Source organism: Capra hircus, chromosome 8, assembly GCF_001704415.2.
Source record: "Capra hircus breed San Clemente chromosome 8, ASM170441v1, whole genome shotgun sequence".
In the NCBI taxonomy this organism is placed as follows: domain Eukaryota; kingdom Metazoa; phylum Chordata; class Mammalia; order Artiodactyla; family Bovidae; genus Capra; species Capra hircus.
In genome coordinates, this window is record NC_030815.1 from 100,909,757 (window position 1) to 100,928,709 (window position 18,953).

The window sequence follows — 18,953 nt, forward strand, 5'->3', positions numbered from 1 at the left end:
AAGTATTTTAAAAATTCAGCTTTTGAATTGCAGTAATTCCGGAAGTAGTTTTCCTTACCTGTTTCTAAAAATTTTCTCTCCTGTGCTTCCTCCTGTCAGGAGGCCAAAATGAAAATGCTTCCTCCTGTCACTGGGCCGAAATGAAAATGCATGCAAATCATTAGGTCAGGATTTTATGCACAATGTTAGAGAAGTCAGGTTTTTCAAGATTTTTTCCACCTAGCTTTACTGAGCAGAATTGACAAATAAAAACTATATATATATTTATCTCCCATAGCCTCAGGCATCAGGAGACTTCTCCCCGTACTTCCTTGCACAAAGACCACACTTTCACCATGTCAAATGGCAGAGGAGGTAAGGTGGACATATATTCTCAAGTTGTTTAATTTACGCAGCCTAATTAGTGGCTAGAAATCCTACTGGCCTTTCTGTTCCATTCACATCTTCTGTTCTCGCCCAGTCAGGTTCAGTGGACTCTTGTTCTGGGGTCTTGTACCCACTGGGCCAGGTGAGCCGGACCGCACAGATCTGTTTTCCAGACAGCTGCCATACACTAGCCCCATCCAGCTCTTGTCTTCCCCTCAGCTCAAGATTACCTTGCCTAACGCCTCTCTCCAGCTTCTCAGGACATTGCCTACTACCCGTCTTCGCAAGAGAAAATGCCCGCCCACTGGACACGTGACCTCTGACCTTGGACTCAGTGCTTCCATTGGCTAGCCAGGCTAGGCCACGCCCTACCTCATCCTGTCACCCTGCCCCTCGGGCAGCGGGTCCTTCTGCCGTCCTGGCCTCAAAAAGTGAGGGCCGAAGCGGGGACATGGTTAACAAAGAGGTCCTCGCGGGTGAGCAGACTTTCGCCGCACACGCTGAACGGTGACAGGGAAGATGGTGGCGGGAACCCTGATGGAGCCTGTGTGAAAAGTTGCGACGACCAGAGTCTGGGATTCCTTGGTGTGGCTGCTCCTGAGGTGGCAGGGCCTGATGAGGACGACGGCAGAAGCGTCCCAGAAGGCAGATTGAGAGGATTTAGCAACCACATTCAGGGAAAGAGGAAAGCAAATGGGAGGAGGCAAACATGACTTTAAACATGCCTGACTAGGTGTTGGTCGTGCCTCAATGGACGGAGAACATTCGGGGAAAGTCAGGAAGATGACGAGTTATAATTGGGAAACGCAAAGTGTATGCCTTGATTCCGGGGTGGCTCAGTGGTAAAGAATCCTCCTCCGATGCAGGAGACACCACGGATTCGATCCCTGGGTCTGCAAGATCCCCTGGAGGAGAGCATGGCAACCCACTACAGCATTCTTGCCTGGAGAACCCCATGGACAGAGACGCCTGGCAGGCTACAGTCGCACAGAGTCTGACACGACTAAAGCGACTGAGCATGCATAGTTATACCTTGATTAGCAGCCACCTTTTCACCAACAGACTCTTTTAGAAGTTTCTAGACCCACCCCAGAGGAAGAAGACTTGTCCCTTTCTGTTTCTTAACTTCTGAGTTCCTTCCTGTGACACAGCTTGGCATTAGATTCCTTCCCAGAAGATTGCAAGCACTTACATTTATTTATTTTCCTAACACATGAGTTCTTTTAAAGTTATGATTGAAATACTAATGAAAGGTGAGTGATTAAGCCACATTAAGTTGCCTTCATTCTATTTTGTACAGGTTGGTGCAATTTGCTACAGCGTTATGTTTTAATGTTTGATAAGAATCAGGTGTGAAGATGTGCATCTGGCATTGAGATACATTAATTATTCACTTCTTGGCTATATACCTTTTATTAGAACCAATTTTAATTTAAGTAATTTTTCAAAAATTATAAAATAACACATAATTATACTCAGTGTAGCCATAAAACTATCCAAAGATTGATACAGAAAAAGTAGTCTTTATTACCACCCCCAATTCCCAAGTAGATGATGTTAACATCTGGGGTGTATCTTTTCACATTTTCCTTCATGTTCATACCAATTTATATAGACATGCATACACAAAATAGGTTGGCCAATTATATAAAAATGGGTAACTTATTTTTCTTCCTAAGCAATACATCTTGAACAACTTTCCAGATCAAGATAAACAGATTCAACTAATTTTTAAACAGTCACATATTTCATAGGAAGGCTGTACCATAATTTATCCGAACATTCTACTACTAATGGAGTTTAACAGATTGTTTCCAGTTTTTTACCTTGAAAATAATGCTGCAGTAAGAATTCTTGGACATATGATCTTGAATATTATTACTGCTATTTCTATGGTATGCTGCTGCTGCTGCCAGGTCGCTTCAGTTGTGTCCGACCCTGTGTGACCCTAGAGACGGCAGCCCACCAGGCTCCCCCGTCCCTGGGATAGATTTGTATTATTTTGCTGACTCACATAATGACAGCATTTCAGACTTAATAGATGTTGCCAATTTACTTTCCAAAAATTTGTGGCATTTTATGTTAACAGTGCCTGAGAGAAACCATTTTCCTAAATATGCAACAGAAATGAATATATTGCCCTTTAAATATATTTGCTGGGCTTCCCTCATAGCTCAGTTGGTAAAGAATTAACCTGCAATGCAGGAGACCCCCGTTCAATTCCTGAGTTGGGAAGATCCACTGGAGAGGGGATAGGCTACCCACTCTAGTATTCTTGGGCCTCCCTTGTGGCTCAGCTGGTAAACAATCTCCGGCAATGCAGGAGACCTGGGTTTGCTCCCTGGGTTGGGAAGATCCCCTGGAGAAGGGAAAGGCTACCCACTCCAGTATTCTGGCCTGGAGAATTCCATGGGCTGTATAGTCCATGGGGTTGCAAAGAGTTGGACACAACTGAGTGACTTTCCCTTTCAAATATATTTGCTGATCTGATGCATGAAAAATACTATCTTGTTTAATTTGCATTTCTCTGATTGCTGCTGAGATTAAGTACTTTTTAGAAGTTTATGAGTCCTTTTGGATTTCTTCTTCCAAGAACTAATTGCCTAAGGATTATGTGTGTGTATGTGATCTGGCAACTTTAAAAAAATTCATTTTCATTGGAGTATAGTTGTTGTACACTATTGTGTTAGTTTCTGCTGTACAGCAAAGTGAATCAGCTATTCAGTTCAGTCGCTCAGTTGTCTCTGACACTTTGCAACCCCACGAACCACAGCACACCAGGCCTCCCTGTTCATCACCAACTCCCGGAGTCCACCCAAACCCATGTCCATTGAGTCAGTGATGCCATCCAACCCTCTCATCCTCTGTTGTCCCCTTCTCCTCCTGCCCTCAATCTTTCCCAGCATCAGAGTCTTTTCAAATGAGTCAGTTCTTGTGGCCAGAGTATTGGAGTTTCAGTTTAAACAACAACTATAGGTATATACATCTATACATATGTATGTGTATATATATATATATGTATATATATATATATATTCCCCCCTTTTTTGGATTTCCTTCCCGTTTAGATCATCACAAAGCATTGAGTAGAGTTCCTTGTGTCATGCAGTAGGTTCAAGCCATTTTTCTATTGAGTAGGTTGTTTTTTATAAGATCTAAAATATAGGCATATTAGTTAATATCAAATCTTGCTGTGTAAAAAACAGAAAATTCCAAAATAATATAAAATTTAGTTCTCTTTCATGTAAATGAAATACAGAAGCAAAAGTTTCAAAACTGATATGACAGCTGTTCCCACAAAGTCTTCAGGGACTTACCTTCCAGCTCATTACACTGAACTTCCTAGGTTGTGATCCTTGTTTTCCTGGTCTCAGGTGACAATATCTGTCTTTTCAGGCAGCAAGATTGAGGAAGGAGTGAAAAAGAGGAGAGAAAAGGGGCACAGTGTTTCCTTATATAATTTGTAATTCAAATCATGAAATATAATGTTCATATAGAAAAGTCCATAAGACAATCTATAGTTTAAAAATTATTTTAAAGGAACATCCATGCAAACTCCACTCAGAAACAGAGCTTTACAAGAGTTTCAGGAGCTCTCTGTTTTCTTTTCTAATCACAATTCTCCCTACAGGAAATATCCTCCTAGATCTAGAGATTACTATAATCCTGACTTTATGATAATCATTGCCTTGCTTTTCTTTAGAGTTTCATCCAAGTACATACTTCTAAATGATACAGTTTTGCCTATTTTTCAAATCTTACTGTTTGTGTTAGCTTGGTTCTTGCTTCTTCTATTCAGTGGGTATGTATATATATTAATTCAGTTTCATTGTTGTATATATATTAATTCAGTTTCATTGTTGTATATATATTAATTCAATTTCATTGTTGAATTACTACCATCATATAAATATACTTCACTTGTTTATCCATTCTACTGTTGATGGACCTTTGGATTGTTAGTTTTGGGAAATTACAAATAATGCTGCTAGCAACATCCTTTTTTGTTTATCTTAGTATGTATGTACCTTTCTCTAGGATTTAAATTTAGGAATGAATTTCTTGATTATTGAGAAATGTGTATATCTTCATTTTTATTCAATAATGCCAAACTGTTTTTCAAAATGATTGTACCAATTTATGTTCCCACCAGCAACATTTGAGAGTTCCTGTTGCCCTATATTCTCACTGACCCTTATCAATTTCATTCTGTTTGAGAATCTGGTACATATCTAGCTGTCTTTTTAGGAAGATTTCCATAAGCTGCCATGTGACATCTCTGCTTGCACCTCATTGACCATGCCCTAGTCACATGGTAAGTCCTATCTGTAATAAAGGTTAGAAAATTCAGGTTTTATTCTGGACTGTCATCTGCATAGTCACAACTTGGAGATTTTTTTTATTACAATAAGGAGAGAAAAAATTGGGGGACATACATAGTAGTCTCTGCCACATTAATAATAATTTTAAAATAGCTAACTTTTATTGAGCACTCAGTGTGTGACAAATACTATTATAAACACTTTGCCACTCTTTATAAACTAGATACCATATTACAAACCCCAATTTACAGATAAGAAAACTGGGACACTGAGGACTTAAGTATCTAATTAATTTATTAATGAGCAGTGTTAAGCTAAAAAGTATGAGACAGAATTGCAAACCCAGGTAGTCTGGTTCAGAATCCAGGCTTTTAGCTAGGCCATACATTCTTTAGAAGGAATATTTGTTCTTGGTCTGCTATATGTTTTGCAAAGATTTTCTCCCTGGTTATCTTTGGAAATTTCTAAAAGTTTTCTTTATATTTATATTGGATTTTACCACATCTGAATCATCTATATTTTATCTCAGTTGTTAATATTTCTGCATCATTTCTAAAATTATGCATTTAAGAGAATCTTAAAACAATTAGTTTTCCCTGTAAGTTTTAATTCACCATTATTTGCACCACTACTATTTTGAATCTAGGTGGAAATAAATGCTTAGACACACTTGAATATAAACTAAGTTGATAAGCCATAAAGGAAGGGGGGGAACTCCCCTTCTATCTAGATTAATTCCACACTTCTGTGGAAATCTCCTGTGATAATGTTAAGCTTCGTTGTTGGAGTCACATGCTGTGCTGTTGAGGCTATAGCAATAATGTTTAATGTTTTTGAGAACATACTTTATATGCCAGGCCCAGTATGGAAGCACTGAAAAGGCAAAAAATAAGGAAAAAATCTTTAATAAGCTCACAATTCCTTGTCTGAAGTTATTTTTCATCTCTTCAGATAATTCTGTACATTATTGCCAGGATGATATTTCTAAAACAACATACTGAGAATATCATTCTGCTATACACTCTTTCATCTTTCTTTTACATACGGGATAAAATCTGAAATCCTTGACATGGAACAACTATTCACTCAGCCCCATTTACATTGGAACCTTGAACCACTGGCCATTCTCTGAACATCCCCCACATCCTCCCGCTTCCAAGTCTTTGTTCCTGCTGTTTTATTTTGTTTTCTAATCACAGGTTGAAGCAAAGCAAAGCAAAGTGAAGTCTCTCAGTTGTGTCCGACTCTTTGTGACCCCATGGACTGTAGCCTACCATGCTCCTCCATCCATGGGATTTTCCAGGCAAGAGTACTGGAGTGGGTTGCCATTTCCTTCTCCAGAGGATCTTCCTGACCCAGGGATTGAACCTGGGTCTTCCGCGCTGTAGGCAGACGCTTTACCTTCTGAGCCACCAGGGAAGTCTCCTGTTTTACTTTGTTTTCTAATCACACGTTGAACCCTATTTATTCTATAAGGTTCAGTTCAAATGTTTCCACCTCCCATTGATAATATTGGAATTGTTGTTGTTTAGTCACTGAGTCATGTCTGTCTCTTTTGTGACCCCATGGACTGTAGCCTGCCAGGTTCCTCTGTCCATGGAATCTCCCAGGCAAGAATACTAGAGTGGGTTGCCATTTTTTTCTCCAGGGTATTTTCCCAACCCAGGGATTGAACATGCATCTCCTGAACTGGCAGGAGGATTCTTTACCACTGAGTCAAAAGGGAAGCACAATCTTGGAACTGGTTGTTACCTTTTCCACCCTTAGAGTTGTCGTCAACATCCCGCTTTAGGAAATTTTCATGCTTTGCATTAAATTTGTTTTGTGTCTGCTTTCCTAACAGACCACAGGCTTGTTGAGATGGTAGACCATGGACCTTGTCTTAATTATATATTTTGTAACTAGCACAGTGCTCCATCTGGAGTAAGGTCTGAAATGAATATTTAATTCACTTAAAATCTGGCACTACGTTATTTTGAAATAATAGCTATCAAGATTTTGTTTGTTATTCATTTTTTGGTTTTCCATGTTTTTACAAGAGCACTAATATGTATGAAATATTACAGCTACACACATAACAGCCAAAGTGAGCATGGTATGAATATGGTGGATAATCATCTTGAAACAGAATTGCAGATTAGTCTGAAACTGATCATGGAGAAAATCTGGATATATGGAATGAAATAACATTGCGCAAATGTGTTGCATAAGTAGCTTATTGTCTCACATTTGCAAATTTATGGGTGTAGCCTCACATACTATCTTTTGATCAGTAAGGAACTACTTCACATAAATAGATTGAGACCAAACATTTTAGCACAACATATGTCATCTAATTAAACTAGTAATAGTGCTAGAAGAGAGCTGTGGTAGTATCAGCATGTGAAGAAATTTTCACAAGTATGGAAGAGAAATCTAACCTTTCATATTCATGTAGTTAACTCTGTTTTCACATAAAGAAGCCAAATGTTATTGTAGTTTATGTTTGCAACATTTGTCTCTGGAGACACTCTCAGTATTTTTCTGTTCCACATATCCAACTTCTGAACATTTTTCTAAGTATGAGCTGTCTCATACCACACATGCTCCCTGGCTCTTTGGCACACTGAAAATTCACATAAGCTATGTTTCTGGCCAAGATGAAAACTTTATCCATGCTTATACTTGACTACCCTCCAAAGGAGACACAGGCAGGTGTAAACAGTTATGCTGGTGTCCATTTCCTTGGGGAAAATGAAGAAGCTAACTCTATACTTTAACATAAGCCTGGGTAACTTTTACCCTAACACCTTTCATATTGTTAGCAAACCAAACTAGGATACTTACTTACTTGCCTTAGTGCAGTAAAGGCTGACACCAGGTTGTGGTGAAGAAAAGTGCAGCATTTATTGCAGGATGGCCAAGCAAGTCGTTCAGGACAGCTAATGCTCAAAAAAGCCAGAACTCCTCCCACCTCCTCCCACCCCCATGGGTTTCAGCAAGGCATTTAGAAAGGCAAGGTGAGGGAGGGACATCCCAAGGTATGTGATCAGCTTGTGCACAGTTCTCTGGTTGATGATAACAGGGCGATGTCACATGGGTTAACATTATTGATCCTTAGGCACCAGTAGGTTGGAGGCTACATGCTTATGATCATCAAGTAATTAATTTCTTCCATTTTGGGGGTGGTTTTAGCATCTATAAAACAACTCAGGAAATGTGCATCAGCTACTATTATCTAAGTACTTCAGAGAGGATATAGGGGAGAAATCTGCCTGGGAAAACCTCATAAAGTTTTACTTAGTTACAGTATCTTATGGTCCAGTGAGTTTGAAATTTGCCCAAAATTACACAGGTAGGTCTAGAACACAAGTCTTCTGACTTCCACCCAGTGAGGTATAATTGTTCAGTCACTGATTTATCCATCATCTATTTTGAAGCACACATTATGTGGAGGAACCATGCTAGCTGGAGAGAGCAAATGATGCTACTCTATCAATGTGGCAGGGGAAATAAAACATTCACATTTATAACTAGTTATTCCCTGAGAAAATTAACATCCTGAGAGGTATGGGAATATAAAAAGGAGATAATGCTGTATTAGTTTAACAAATAAAAATTGATTAGATAACTCATTTAGATATTTCACCAGATTAACAACAACTGTGGAAATCTAGCTATTTGAACCATAAAACTCATCACGGTATTACTATGTACCTAATGAAAAATGAACCAACTTTTAAAATAAATAACTTTCTAAGGGCTAAATTTGCAAATTCAAGCTATTATTATTATAAGAAATGTCACAAATATCTATGATAGTCAGTGTCATCCTCATAAAAGGTGGGAAAACCATTGCTTCTCTTATTCTCTTCAAAAGAAGTCTTAAAGTAGTCATGTATGGATGTGAGAGTTGGACTATAAGGAAAGCTGAGTGCCAAAGAATTGATGCTTTTGAACTGTGGTGTTGGAGAAGACTCTTAAGAGTCCCTTGGACTGCAAGGAGATCCAAGCAGTCTATCCTAAAGGAAATCGGTCCTGAATATTCATTGGAAGGACTGATGCTAAAGCTGAAAGTCCAATACTTTGGCCACCTAATACAAAGAACTGACTCATTGGAAACGACCCTGATACTGGGAAAAATTGAAGGCGGGAGAAGGGGATGACAGAGGATGAGATGGTTGGATGGCATCACCAACTCAATGGACATGAGTTTGAGCAAGCTCCGAGAATTGGTGATGGACAGGGAAGCCTTTTGTCCTGCAGTGCATGGGGTTGCAGAGTCAGACACGACTGAGTGAACTGAACTGAAATGAATATTGTTTGGGGTATCCTTGATTGTGTTTATACTGTATACTTTAAAAATAGAGGAGATAGGGCACTTAACTAAATTTGATAAAAAGGATATTACATTAATAGTTACATTTCCATATGCAATGGAAAAGTAATTTTATGGAAAACTGAGGGTATGCTTTTCCCGTAAGTCAAAAGATTTTATAAACAGCAATTCTCACCACTTCATATTTTATTTTCCTTATTTTTCTATTTATTTGAATATCTAATATTCATAGATACTCCTACCATCCAGAACTAGCAAATAATAATTTTTTGTATCATTTATTTCAATGAGGTTTTCTTTTGTTTTTTAGTAACAAAAGATGTAGTTAAAGTCTACTTTTTTAACCTATCTCTATCCTATTCCTCAAGTTCACTTTCACACCACTTCATATTTTAACTTTAGACCCAATCTTGTGCTTTAGGATATAAATTAACTTAATAAAATTTTTAACATTTACTCCGTGCTCAGTATGTACAAAGTTAATGGACATTTAATAAACTTGTATTACCTTTTATAGGAATAACAAAAAGAGAAAAATAGCTGGCAGCAAAAACAACTAACACTATTTGACCAGCTTCTCCTTTAAATAATTTCCTCTTTTGGCTTCTGTCTCACCTGTTCTGTACTTGGTCTCTCCATGATTTGAAGAAAAAATAAGAAAACTATCAAACAGTCTCATTGGTTCCAGTATAAGTATATGCTATGCAACTTCATCTAGTCTTTCAATGCCAATTATCAGTTACTATTTCCCATCATTTTCTATCTATGTATGTATCTACCTACCTACCTACCTACCTACCTATCTAGAGAGTCAGTATGTGCCAGCAATGTTCTAGATGTGAGAAATAGCCTCAAACAAGACAATGTCCATATCTTTAGGCCCCTAATCATATTCCAACAACACCTAGACCAGAGGTATTTTTGTCTCCCAGGGGGTATTTGAGCATGTCTGGAGACATTTTTTGTTGTCCCAACTTGGGGAAAGTGTGCCACAGCCATCTAATAGGTAGGGGCCAAGATGCTGCTAAATATTCTAAAAAGGAAAGGTAAGTCCCACACTTCCCTAAAAGAGAATAAATTATCCCATCCAAAATATCAATAGTGCCCAGATTGAGAAATCTTGATCTACACTAACTAAACTATTTCTACACTTTTATAGTCATATATATAAAACCTACTGCTTTCCTTGCAGATGATGTCACATTCTTCTTGAATTAGAAGCTGTGTTCTTTCACTTTTGTCTTTTTGTCTCAAAATGTCTTTGTAGCCTCATTTGGCGTTTTCTTATTCTCTTCTTTCTATGGATAAATATTTCTCTTTTAAGACTATTTTCATTCAATGTTTATGCCCTACCTTATTCCCCCAATTATGCTATATACAAAAATGCATTCTGTATCTCAGAATAAAGACAGATAAGAAATCAGGCAAAGAATACTATTCCCCTTGGATTCTTTTTCTCATCCCCACTCACCTCCTCCAGAATTTAGTTTGTAGCTTATTTCCTGTCATGTACATCTTCATTCTATCAGCTATACTGTATTTTCATTCTGTGTCCAAAATCTGCCTAATTATATTCTATCTTAAGATATTCTCTGAAACTGATTTTGATCCTTCTTCTTTTCAACTTTTCTGTATCCCCTAGGACTCCTAGACTGCAGTAGTTTTCTCCTAACTGTTCTCCTAGCCTCTGATCTAGGCTGCACATAATTTAGGTTATGTCTACTATTTCCATCAGAGCCCTTCAGCAGTCAACCAGTGCTTATACATTATGACTATGCCATATCAAGCATCTTTTATTTACAGGATGCTGTGCTTGGAACTTGACTTAAGTTAGTAATGTCTCCATCATATAGATGAAAAACTGAGGCTTAGAAAGATTTGTTTGTTGTTTAGGCACTAAGTCGTGTCCAACTCTTTGTGACCGACTCTTTGGATTATACCCCATCATCAGGCTCCTCTGTCCGTGTGATGTTTCAGGCAAGAATACTGGAGTGGATTGCCATATCCTCCTCCAGGGGATCTTTCTGACCCAGGGATCGAACCCACATCTCCTGCATTGGCAGGCAGGTTCTTTACTGCTGAGGCACCCAGGAAGCCTCTTAGAGAAGTTAAGTGATGTCAGAATTATATAGCTAGGGAACACAGGGCCAGGATTCAAATCCACGGCAGTATTTTGTCAAAATTATACGTTTTACTGAACTTTTCCTTCCCTAAGGAATCAAGTCCAAACTCCTTAGTTCAGCCTTCAGGATTCTGTTTGATCTGACTCCAAACTTTTTCCAGTCACTTCTGACCTTCGTCTGTCCCATACTCTTGTTAAAGTACTGCTGTCTTCTTCATATTCTCTTTGCTTTTGTTTCCTCTATTTGCTCTTACTCATATCCTATCCTCTGTCTATGTAATCCTTCTCATACAACTATAAAGGCCCAAATACCCACCCACCTTTCAAGTCCAGCTCAAGCTTCCAGGATGAATTCCCTAATCTTCTCTGATCCTTTCTTTTTCCTCCCTGGTAGAGCTTTCCCTACTTTCGAATTTTGCTATTACTAATCATATATATGCTATTTTGCCTGCCTTTACTCTTACGTCCACTAGAGCAGGGAACTTGTTATGATAGCAATATAGTTTCGTGTAGAATTTTACAGAAACTCTGTTATATATGCTAAGAACCTCGAAAAGAGTAGGAGCTCAATAAATGTTTGTTTGTTTGACTCTAATCTGCATAGCAGTTCTCCAAGTTTTGATTTTACTTTACAAAAGATAAGGGAACAGAGGATCAGAGAGATCAAGAGACCTGTCAAAGGACAAAACTGTCCTAAGCACTAGCCCAAGAGTTATGTCTCCAGTTAAGTGTTCTTTTTATTACACTACCAATGGCTTCTGAGTTTGGTTCCCCCCATATAGTCTAGCACTGTATGTTGGTCTGAGTAGTTATTAAATATGTGCTGAATGAATGAATAAGTGTCTATTAAGAACATATTCTTTCAGTTTGAGAATCATGAAAGATTTATTGGCCACCAGGAATAAGAGCACTTTAGGATGTCAATCATCCTCATACATGGTATTTATTGTTCATTTATGCAGAAGGAAAACAAACCCTCCCATTCTGATAAAATATCTTAGGTAACATTATGTTGAAGTCTGTGTCATCCTCTTAGAAACACCAATGCCACACCTTTAACAAACAAATTTTTAAATGTTATTTAGAATCAACAGGTAGGAAGAAACTGGGAGAATAATTTTTCAGTTTTTGCTTTTCATTTTTACGTTGCCAAATTTATCATTTTCTTTCTTACTGATTCTGCTTTTAGGGTCATGGTTAGAAAGGTAACCTCTATTCCAAAGATTCAAGTGTTTTCTTCTACTGTTTTTATCATGTCATCCTTTACATTTAGAATCTCTGGTAAGTCCCCCTGGAGAAGGAAATGGCAACCCACTACAGTATTCTTGCCTGGTAAATCCCCTGGTGGACTATAATCCATGGGTTCACTAAGAGTCGGACAGGACTGAGCAATTAAGCACTAATTTAATGTTTTTCTTATATAGTTTAGTGAATTATTTATTCATCTCCTTTCTGATTTTAAATTATATACTCCCATATGCCAAGTTCTTATATATGTATAAATATATAGACTTTCTACATTTGCCATTTGTTCTGTTGATGGTTTACTCCTGAGCTGTTTTTATTTATTTCTATTGTCTTAATTATTAAAGTTTTAATTTCTGCCTGTCACTCTCATTTACTACTATTCTTTAAAAGAAATATTCATGGATACTCTAAGGTTTATTCTTAAAAATGAGCATATGAAATATTTTGTCAAGATCCTGGGCTTGTGATTTGAGATAGAATAAAAAGTTATAGATTAGTTTGGGGAATTCACATATTTTAAAATGGAATCTTCAAAATCAGAGACCCTAATACGGTTTCCCATTTACTCAAGTTTTCTCATATTTCTTCTAGTACTTTTACAACTCTCCAATTTCTGTGTATTTGTATGCACGCACCCTTTAGTAAAGCATAGTGCTCTAGAGTACGGGTGCAGGAGTCAGATGGCCTGGGTACCAAACTTAGCTGTCCCATTAACTAATCATGTAACCTATTCACCTTTGTGTGCCTCATTTTTTCCTCCTGTAATATGGAGACAATAATAATAGTGCCTCCTAGAGTTATTATGAAGATGAAATGGGTTAATATATTAAAAGTGCTTAAAACATTATATAGCACACAGCATATAGCATACTAAATTAGTGCTTTATACATTGTTATTACAAATGAGATCATTTTCCCCTTTTCCTTTGGTTTCTACTTTATTAGTTTTGATTATGCAGTACAATTTCAATAAAACACTAAACTGAAATTTTAGCCTCCAGAGGGCCCTGCTTTCCTGTAAATTACTGTCATTTTTCTTCCTTCCTCTTCCTCTCTCCCTTTTTCTTTCTCTGTCTCTTTTTAAAGTTTAAGTTGTATATCATAATGATTTGACTTACATACATCAAGAAATTATTATCGCAATAACTTTGGTGAACATCCATCATCTCATATAAACATAAAATTAAAGTAATAGAAAAAGATGTTTTTCCTTATGATGAGCACTCTTAGGATTTACTCCTTAACAATGTTCATATATAACACACAACAGTGTTAATATGTTTATCATGTTGTATGTTATATCCCTAGAACTTAATCATCTTACATACAAAAGATTGTGTCTTTTGATTGCCTTCATCCATTTCTCTTTCCACCTACCCCCTGCTGCTCACTGGTAAACACAAATTTGTTCTCTTTTTCTATGTGATTGTTTGTTCATTTTTGAAGTATAATTGACCTACAACACTATGTTAGTTCCTCTTAATCTGTGTAGTCCTAGACGTTTGTTGGGAGTTTTTGATTACTGATTCAATTTCGTTACTGGTAATTGGTCAGTTCATATTTCTGTTCTGGCATAGTCCTGGGAGATTGTATGTTTCAAGGAATTTATCCATTTGTTCTGGCCCGCATGAGGCCAGGTTTTGGGGCTAGTGCTGTCGCTCTCTTGGATAATGCTAGGTTACGGATCTCCAGTTGCAGGCCCTCTGGCCCTTGGGCAGTGCCTGTGCACTGTATGTGGGGCTGTGTCCTGGGTCCTAGGGTGGATGGGACTAGGTACTGGGGAGACTGTGAGTTCAGGAAGTCTCAAGCCAGCCAGCCTCCTGGTAGGTGGGACTGTGTTAGTTGCGTAGCCTAAGTTGTCCCATACATACTGACAGGCTGGTAGGCTGAGCCAGGTCTCAGCCCTAAGAAGCCAGACAAAGGATTCTAAAATGGTGCTTGCCAGCACCAGTGCCTTTGTGGTAGAACAAGCTCCCCAAAATGGCTGTTGCAAGAGTCTGTATCCCCAGGGCGAGCTCCAGTTGCTTCCTGCTTCTTCAGGTGGCTCTCCAAGGTCAGCACATGGGTCTAATCCAGGCTTCTTTCAGATTACTCCTCTGCCCTGGATCCCAGAGCTTATGAGATTTTGTGTATGTGTCCTTTAAGAGTGGAGACTCTATTTTCCACAGCCCTCTGGCTTTCCCAAAAGAAAGCCCCACAGGCCTGCAAAACCAGATGTTCTGGGGGCTTGCCTTCCTGGTATAGAACCCGCAGCCTGGGGAGTTCAATGTGGGGCTTGGACCCCTGTCCCTTTGGGAGAACCTCTGCTGTTGTTATTATCTTCCTGTTTGTGGATATAGATCTTGACCCTGTCTCCACCCCTCCTACCCATCTCATTATGGTTTCTTCTTTATATCTTTAGTTGTAGATCTTTTCTACTAGCTTTCTAATCTTTCTCGTCAATAATTGCTCTGTGGTGGTGGTTTACTCATTAAGTTGTGTCTGACTCTTGTGACCCCTGTAGCCCTCCAGACTCCTCAGTCCATGGAATTTTCCAGGCAAGAATACAGTATTCTTGGGTTGTGGGTTGCCATTTCCTTCTCCAGGGGATCTTCCTGATCCAGGGATTGAACCTACATCTCCTGGATTGCAGGCAGATTCTTTACCATTGAGCCACCAGGGAAACTGTAGTTGTAATTTTCACATGCCAGTGAGAGGAGGTAAGCTCAGGGTGCACCATATTGGCCACTCATCTCTCCCAGAGTTTCTTTTTTAAGAATTTTTATGTCACTTAGAGCTAAGTGATGAAACAGAAAATGTATGTCTAATGCTTTTGAAAGATCAAGTAAAATAGATTAAAAATCAATAGCTCGTCCATTACATGCATGCTCGTGCTTAGTCATGTCCAACTCTTTGTGACCCTTTGGACTGTAGCCCATCAAAGTCCTCTGTCCACGGGATTCTCCAGGCAAGAATCCTGGAGTGAAGTGCTATTTCCTCCTCCATGGGATCTTCCCCACTCAGGGATCAAACTTGCATCTCCTGCATTGCAGGCAAATTCTTTACCACTGAGCCATCAGGGAAGTCTCAGTCCATTAAAAACTAACAAATAAAACAGTCATCTTGCAAAACTGATGAAAGAGAAAATAGCAGAAAATGCAAACAAAAAACCCTGGAATTAACAGAAAAATGTGAATATCCAAAAGCTTTAAAACTGTGAGACTACTCAAGGTTTACTCTGTTCATAAAGAGAAATTTTTGACAAGATATTATCTAAGAAAAGTATATCATGAAAATACATGAAGAGGCAGAAATTGAACTCATTAATAACTGAAGAAATGAGAAACACTACCAAAGTTCTACCTCTGAAAAAGGCATCAGATCACAATCCTTTTAAACCTGGATTCTATGAAAACTTCTAAGACAGTGTTATTTACAGAAAATTGAAAAAGGTGGAAAACTTGATAACTCATTCTGTGAGGCTAATGTAACTATGAAACCAAATTAGTGAGGAATAGCAGAAGAAAAGAAAAAACTACAGTCCAGTCTTACTGATGAAATAAATGTAAAAATCCTAAATAAAATACTAGCAAACTTAATTAGGGCTTCCCTGGTGGCTCAGACAGTAAAGCGTCTGCCTGCAATGTGGGAGCCCCAGGTTCAGTCCCTGGGTTGGGAAGATTCCCTGGAGAAGGAAATGGCAACCTACTCCAGTACTCTTGCCTGGTAAATCCCATGGACAGAGGAGCATGGTAGGCTACAGTCCGTGGGGTCACAAAGAGTTGGACATGACTGAGAAACTTCACTTTACTTTTCACCAAACTTAATATAACAGCATTTTAAAAGTTGAATGTACCATAACCAAACAGATTTTATTTAAGGAAAGCCAATCTGTAGTTGACAGTAGAATAAATGGTAAATAAATAAAGGATGAAAAACTCCATTTATAAAATACCTACAGTGGTCCAATCCCTATGTTAAACCCTTTGCTACATTTTCATTTAAGTCTTATGTTACCTTTTGAGACATGTCTTAATGTAAAGTGCGTTAACACAAGTCATTTATGAATTATAGATAAATAAGTATATCTTTAAATATGTTAAAGTATTTCCAACTACCCCAATTTGCTACTTTGCTCAATCATCTCTGCCTAGAACATTTTCTTCTCCATCCAGGAAATTCCTACTTTTTTTTAAAGACTCAACTCATGTCCCTTCTGGGTCTCCTTTTCTGACTGCTCCCTACCTGGAGCTAAGAAGCTGCTTCCCTCATATACTTTTACAACACCCTGTATCCACCTCTATTACAACACTTATCACAGCTGTTTTGTAATTACTAGTCAACTTGTTTGTCTTTCTCACCAAACTATGAGCTCTTGAAATAGAGTCAATTTATTTGTTTTCTGGAAGACTGACACATTAAAAATCTGGCAGAATCAATTGAGAAATAGACACAGAATCACTGGAAATTAAAATGTTAGCTAATTAAGATTAAAGCTGTATTGGAGGACATGATTTTGATGTTTGCCTAAACTGGACTTCCTAAATACTTCACCTGATAATTAAACTTCCTTTTCTTATTACCTGCAAAGCTGGGCAATGTCAGGGCTCTCTGGAAGACATAAGCTTCTTACCATACGGTATAGGACAAAGTGGTGTTAACCTTCTCTGTAGAGCCTAGGAGATGCTCTCTGTAGAGCCTAGGAGATGCTAAGCCATGCATGTCCCATTTTCCATATGTTTTAAATTCAGGCACTCTTCTCATGGGTAAGTGAGGGGTGAAGAGAAAGCCAGGATTGTTATTCTGAAGTTCTGCATGGAAACATCAAGCCAAGAAAATAGATGATACTTCCTAGTAATGGCTGCTGCTACTGCTGCTTAGTCACTTCAGTCGTGAACGACTCTGTGTGACCCCTCAGACAGAAGCCCACCAGGCTCCCCCGTCCCTGGGATTTTCCAGGCAAGAACACTGGAGTGGGTTGCCATTTCCTTCTCCAATGCATGAAAGTGAAAAGTGAAAGTGAAGTTGCTCAGTTGTATCCAACTTTTAGCGACCCCATGGACTGCAGCCTACCAGACTTCTCTGTCCATGGGATTTTCCAGGCAAGAGTACCTAACTTAATATTTTCCTTTAGTACTTAGCTGTCTACAGTTTTAGAGAGAAATTTCAATTGCAGCAATTTTCGCTCAAGTGCTGTAACTTAATTAGCTGGCTTCTGTTTTTAATTTATGATTTTATTTTCTAGCTTCTTCAAATTTCTGTTAGAATGCTCATGCTCAGTCACTTCAGTCATGTCCAACTCTTTGCAACCCTATGGTCTGGGGCCCCGGGCTCCTCTGTCCATGGGATTCTCCAGGCAAGAATACCAGAGAACGTTGCCAAGCCCTCCTCCAGGGGATCTTCCTGACCCAGGGGTCGAACCCACATCTCCTGTGTTTCCCATATTGCAAGCAGATTCTTTGCCATTGAGCCACTGGTGAGATGAAGTAAAATAAATAAAAATACGTAAAATTTCCTCACACATTTATTTGCATTCTATTATATTCTCTGTACTTTTTTCCTAAAGTACTGAAGAGGCACTCTTAACATAGTGAACTGTTTCTTGTATAGCCTCATGAGATTGAATAATAAGGAACTGTCATCTCCATGTATCCTGGATCTATTCAACCTAATAACATGTCTTTTTTTATAATAGGCATTCTGATATGTTTTGTTAACACTGGCAGAGAAGGAGAGGGCTGGCAAAAGCCAGAGAGTAAGGACAGTCTTGGAATATGCATTCATTCACTTACCATTTACTTCAGTAGCTTTTTTCTTTGCTACTGATTCAACTGGTAGATAAATTCTGCATATCTAATATACAGCATAGTGATTACAGTCAAAACTGTATTATATACTTTAAAGTTACTAAAAGACTAGATCCTAAATGTTCTTATCAAAAAATGAAGTAATTATTAGGTGAATTATGTTGCAATATATAAAGTATCAAATCAACATATTGTACACCATAAACTTAGACAATGTTATATGTCAATTATATCTCAATAAAAATAAAATGAAGATATATATCATTATTTGTTTTCATCTGTTGGTGGACATTTAAGTTATTTCTAGTTTTTGGCTATTCTGAATAAAGCTGCTATTCTTGGTTGCATACTAGACTTTGTATGACTGTGTTTACATTTCTTCTGGATGATAACCTAGGAGTGAAATCTTGATGTTATGGTTTGTGTATGTATAAATTTTCTGTTTTTGAGATACAGTTGACATATAATATTGTATTAGTTTCAAGTATATAACATAGTGATTCAATATTTGTGTTTATTGCAAAATGATCACCTAAGTAAGTCTAGTTATCCATTGCCACACATAGTTACAAATTTTTTTCATTATAGTAAGAACTTTCAAGATTTATTCTCTTAGCACCTTTCAAATATACAATATTTCAAATATATTTTATATATATATATAATGCTTATATTGCTTGCTTATTCAAGAACATTGTATTGCTAATACAATATTATATGTACAACATACCCGTGCTGTATATTACATCCCCAGGGCTTATTTATCTTATTTTTTGTAACTGTTGACCACC